This window comes from Equus przewalskii, chromosome 1 (assembly GCF_037783145.1).
Source record: "Equus przewalskii isolate Varuska chromosome 1, EquPr2, whole genome shotgun sequence".
NCBI classification, from domain to species: domain Eukaryota; kingdom Metazoa; phylum Chordata; class Mammalia; order Perissodactyla; family Equidae; genus Equus; species Equus przewalskii.
This window is the reverse complement of record NC_091831.1, coordinates 155,305,290-155,311,344: the sequence shown is the minus strand read 5'-3', so window position 1 is coordinate 155,311,344 and position 6,055 is coordinate 155,305,290. Positions and strand designations below refer to the sequence as shown.

The following is a 6,055-nucleotide window of genomic DNA, read 5'->3' as shown; positions in this document are numbered from 1 at the left end:
GCTTGTAAGGATTTTGAAAGAACTTGCTGATGTCATCATAGTATGATATCAATACACTGAGAGCCGTCCAAATTATGAAATCCACTGTCAATAAATTCATATAGTCAAGTTATTTATAAAAAGCCTTTTTAACTGATAGTAATATACGACATATGACTATGAGATAATGACACATAAATATACAACAGAACTACCTTAGCAAATAAGTAAAAAGATCCTTATATTGTGCAAAATATTTTCACAATGAAATATACTACAGAAGAATCCATATACATTGCTTTGTGACTGAAATGGTCTCCACAGGCATACATCAACCTTTGCCTAGTTTCCCAACAAATATTGAATTGCCCAATATTAAGATCAGTGTCATTTATTTTACGTCAGTTTCTCCTTATTCTCCTCTTTCAGGTAGCATGAGAGTTGTCACTGCTGACAGATGCAATGGATGAAGCTAATCGCTCAGTGGTGTCTGAGTTTGTGTCTGTGGGACTTTCTAACTCATGGGAGATTCAGATCCTCCTCTCCTTTTTCTCTGCATTTTACTTGGCAAGCCTGATGGGAAACCTCCTCATTGAGCTAAGTGTGACCTCTGAGCCTTGTTTACAGTCCCCAGTGTAATTCCTGCTGGCCAACCTTTCATCATGGACTTGATGTTTTGCTCCTCCACAGCTCACAAGATGATTTATGATCTCTTAAGGAAGCATAAAACCATCTGCTTCAGGGGTTGCATAGTTCAGACCTTCTTTATCCACACAGTTGGGGGCACTGAGATGGAGATGCTCATTTCCATGGCCTCTGACAGACACGTTGCCATATGTAAGCCTCTTCATTACCTGACCAGCATGAGCCCACAAAACTGTGTTATATTTTTAGTCACTTCCTAGATTATTGGCCTTATTCATTCAGTGACTCCATTGGCTTTTGTTGTAAACTTGACTTTCCGTGGCCCTAATGAACTAGAAAGCTTTTTTGTGATCTTCCTATATTTGTCAAACTTACTTCCATAGCGACATACACACTGGAACTCATGGTTACTGGCAGTAGCGGTTTGATTTCTGTGGCCTCCTATTTAATTCTGATCATCTCTTACATCTTTATTTTGGTGACTGTTCAGAAAAAGTCTTTGGATGGTATATTCAAAGCACTCTCCGCTCTGTCAGCTCATGTCACTGTGGTTGTTTTATTCTTTGGACCATTGATCTTTTTCTATGTGTGGCCATTTCCCTCATAACATTTGGATAAATTCCTTTGCATGTTTGATGCAGTTATCACACCCTTTCTAAATGCAGTCATCTACATTTTAGGAATAAAGAGATGAAGGTGGAAATGAGGAGACCATGCACTCAGGTTGGAAATTACAGTAAAATCTCTTAAATGTACCACAAATGTATAAAAAGGCAAAGTATACTAAAACTTCTCATGGATTTGAACTAAATAAGGTGGTTAAATTTAGCTATAATGTCACTGTCTACTAACATGTGTTGTGTCCTATCACTTTTTTCCTTCCCTAATTGTATTGTGATGTCAGTTTCTGTACTCTGCTCAGGTAAGAGACTTAAAGACAAAAGGTTATGGCTTTCTTATCTCACCAGTGGATTTACCTCTATATAGTGCCAAATACAGACGATACAAATGTTAAACAATCCCTTTTAAATGTCAATATGTGTCTTATTGTCCATTTTCTATTTTTCCATGCTAAATAAACCATCTTACTTTAAAGATAATGTTAGGGGGCTAGTGTCAAGATGGTAGCATAGGCAGACTCTGAACTTACTTCCCCCCATGGACACAACAAATTTACAACTACTCTTTGAACAATTACCCGTAAGAGAGAACTGAACAGTGGATACAAAGAACCCCCACAAGGGACAGTCTTTACTGAGGTGGAAGAGGCAGAAATTCCTTTCTGGAGAGAAAAAAGCCACCTTTACAAGCCACAGTGCTTTGTGTGCAGCCAGGAGCTCTCCTAAGGTATGCAGCCTTCCTGGGAGGAGTGGGGGCCCTGGGCAGGGAAGTGTTACCGCTGTAAGCGTTTTTTGAACTCAGCACAAATGAGATGAGCATTATAATATGTGGCTTTGCTGGCCACTAATAACAACGGGGAATACTCACAGAAAAGTTATTGGTCATAAGATAAAAAAATCCAGCTCTTACAGGGCCCACACATGAATACACCCCTTTCAGAAAACAACTTAAAATCACAAGAAAGAAAAGTACATAGTACTTTGGTGAAAAGAGATTCATCTGCTAGGTTCTGGGTGCATCATGATGAGAAGTGAGACCTCTCCAGGGAGTGAGACATTGATGGCAGCCATTATTGTGACCTAGAACAGGCATGCTGACACAGACACTGACAGACCGTCATTGGAGTTCTTCCCCTGGCCTGTTAGCCCAGGAGTCTGCCCCACCCACTAGAGCACCAATTTAATCCAGCTCAGCCAGGGCAGGTAACTTGTCCTAGGGACTGGCCCCACCCAAGAGCAAGCCCTCAGGCAACTTGCAGGCATACAAAGGCTAGGTGCCTGGATCCTCTGCAGCAAGTGGATCCACCTCTGAGAGGCAGGGTGTGTGCAAGGAGCCGGTGGAGCGTGTGAGGCATTGGTGGAGTGTGTAGGGCCTCTTCATTGGGGCAACTGGGTCCACTTCAGCAAGTCAGGGAGTGCTCATGGGGTAGGACTGTGTGGACGGTGTGTGTTGCCTTTCAGTGGTGGGTCTTGTCAGCTGCAGAAGACTTGTGCTTCTCAAACAGCCACATAGGGGGATCAGCCCCGCCTTACAAAGCCTGAAAAAATTGAGTGTTCTCATGCCTGAGGCCAGCCGCATTCAGCTGCAATCCTGAGAGAGCTGACAATAGCCTTGCAGGCCAGACTTCTACAGCAAGTGTAAGCCCCTGAGCCTAGCAACAAGTCACACTAAGTGTCCCAGAAGGAGAAGAGAGAGACAAAAGGGCAGAGAATCTATCTGAAGAAATAATAGCTGAAAACTTTCCTAACCTAAGGAAGGAAACAGACATCCAGGTGCAGAAAGAACAGAGAGCACCAAACAAGATAAACCCAAAGAGGCCCACACCAAGACACAATATAATTAAAATGTCCAAAATTAAAGATAAAAAAAAATCCTAAAGCCACAAGAGAAAGGCAACAAGTGATATACAAAGGAAACCGCATAAGGCTGTTAGCTGACTTCTCAGGCAAAACCTTACAGGGTTAGAAGCGAATGGCATGATATGTTTAAAGTGGTAAAAGGAAAAACCAATAGTCAAGAACACTCTACCTGGCAAGGTTATCACTCAGAATAGAAGAGACAAAGAGTTTCCAAGACAAGCAAAACCTACAACAGTTTGTCACCAAGAAACCAGTTTTGCAAGAAATACTAAAGGGACTTATTTAAGTGGGAAAGAGAAGACCACAAATAGGAATAAGAAAATTATCTCAAAAAAAGGCAATAAAATCATTGGTAAAGGCAAAAATACAATAAAAGTAGCAGATCAACCACCTATGAAGATAATATGAAGGTCAAAAGACAAAAGTATTAAAACTGCCTATTTCAATGATAAGAGAGTAATGGATACACACACACAAAATAAGAGGCCAGATTTATCATAAACATAAAATGTGAGAGGAAGGGAATAAAGGAGTAGAGCTTTAAGAAAGAGGTCAAACTAAAGAGACCATCAACACAATATAGATTGCTATATATGTAGATTATTATATATGAACCTCATGGTAATCACAAACCGGAAATCTATAATAAATACACAAATAATTAAGAGGAAGGAACCCAAACAAAATACTAAAGAAAGCCATCAAGCCAGAAGGGAAGAGAGCAAGAGAAGAAAAAAGGAACAGAGAGGAACTGCTAAAACACCCAGAAAAAAGGTAACAAAATGGCAATAAGTACATTCTTATCAATAGCCACTTTAAATATCAATGGACTAAATTCTCCAATCAAAAGGCATAGGGTGGGGGCTAGCCCCATGACCAAGTGGTTAAGTTCATGTGCTCCACTTCAGCGGGCAAGGGTTTCACTGGTTCGGATCCTGGGCGTGCACATGGCACTGCTCATCAGGCCATGCTGAGGCAGCATCCCACATGCCACAACTAGAAGGACCCACAACTAAAAATATACAATTATGTACAGGGAGGCTTTGGGGAGAAAAAGGAAAAATAAAATCTTAAAAAAAAAAGGCATAGGGTGGCCAATTGGTTAAAGAAAAACAAGACCCATATATATGCTGCATATAAGAAACACACTTCAGACCTGAAGACACTCACAAACTGAAAGTAAAAGGATGGAAAAAGATATTCCAATCAAATGGCAAAGAAAAGAAAGTCAAGATAGCAATATTTATAGAAAAAAATAGACTTTAAAACAAAACTGTAACAAAAGACAAAGATGGGCACTATATAATGATAAAGGGAACAACCCAAACAGAGGATATAACACTTGTAGATATCTAAATACCCAACATAGGAGCACCTAAATATATAAAGCAATTTTTAACATACGTGAAAAGAGAAATAGTAACACAATGATACCAGGGGACTTTAACACACCACTTATACCAATGCATAGATCATCTGAACAGAAGATCAATAAAGAAACATAGGCCTTACACAACACATTAGAACAGATGGACTTAGTAGATATATGTAGAATATGTCATCCAAAAACCTCAGAATACATATTCTTTTCAAATGCACATGGAACATTATCCAGTATTGATCACATATTAGGCCACAAAATGTCTCAATAAATTTAAGGAAATTGAAATAATACCAAGCATGTTTTCTGACCACAATGATATGAAATTAGAAATCAACTATAGGAGAAAGTCAGCAAAGCCAAAAATATGTGGAGATTAAACAAAATGCTACTGAACAATTGGGTCAGTGAAGAAATCAAAGGAGAAATAAAAAAATACTGGAGTCAAATGGAAATGAAAATACGACATCCCAAAATTTATGGGATATGGTAAAAGTGGTTCTAAGAAGAAAGTTTACGGCAATATAGGCCTACATCGGCAAACAAGAAAAATCTCAAATAAGCAAGCTAACAGTGGACCTAAAGGAACTTGGAAAAAGAAGGACAAACAAAGCCCAAAATCAGTGGAAAGAAGGACATTTTAAAAATCAGAGCAGAAATAAATGAAATAGAGACTAGAAAAACAATGGAAAGAATCAATGAAACCAAGAGCTTGTTCTTTGAAAAGATAACCAAAATTGAAAAACTTTTAGCTAGACTCACGAAGAAAAAAAGAGAGAAGGCTCAAACAAATAAAATCAGAACTGAAAGAGGAGAAATTACAATGGACACCTCAGAAATACAAAAGATTATAATAGAATTCTATGAAAAGATATACATGAACAAATTGGATGTCTAGAAGAAATGGATAAATTCTTAGAACCATACAACCTTTCAAAACTGAATCAAGAAGAAATAGAGAATGTGAATAAACCAATCACCAGTAAGGAGATCAAAACAGTAATCAAAAACCTCCAAAAAAGTGAAAGTCCAGGACTATAAGCCTCCCAGGTGAATTCTACCAAACAGTCAAAGAAGACTTAATACCTATTATTCTCAAACTCTACGAAAAAATTGAAGAGGAAGAGAAGCTTCTTAACTTGTTCTATGAAGCCAACATTACCCTGATACCAAAACCAGATGAGGGCAACACAAAAAGATAAATTACAAGCCAATATCACTGATGAACATCGATGCAAAAATCCTCAACAAAATACCAGCAAATCAAATACAACAAAACATAAAAAAGATCATACACAATGATCAAGTGGGATTTATTCCAGGGATTCACGGATGGTTCAACATCCGCAAATCAATAAACGTGATATACCACATTAATAAAATGAAGACTAAAAATCACATGATCATCTCAATAGATTCAGAGAAAGCATTTGACAAGATACACTATATATTTATGATAAAAACTCTAAATAAAATGAGTATAGAAGGAAAATATGTGAACATAATAAAGACCATATATGACAAACCCACAGTTAACATCATTCTCAATGGAGAAAATTTGAAAACTACT

The 6,055-nt window shown here is 38.2% G+C and overlaps 1 pseudogene; it reads left to right on the top strand.

Annotated features, from left to right (window-relative positions):
- The first annotated feature begins 441 nt into the window (after positions 1-441).
- Positions 442-1,374, top strand: LOC103548540 (olfactory receptor 4F6-like; annotated as a pseudogene).
- Positions 1,375-6,055: the final 4,681 nt, after the last annotated feature.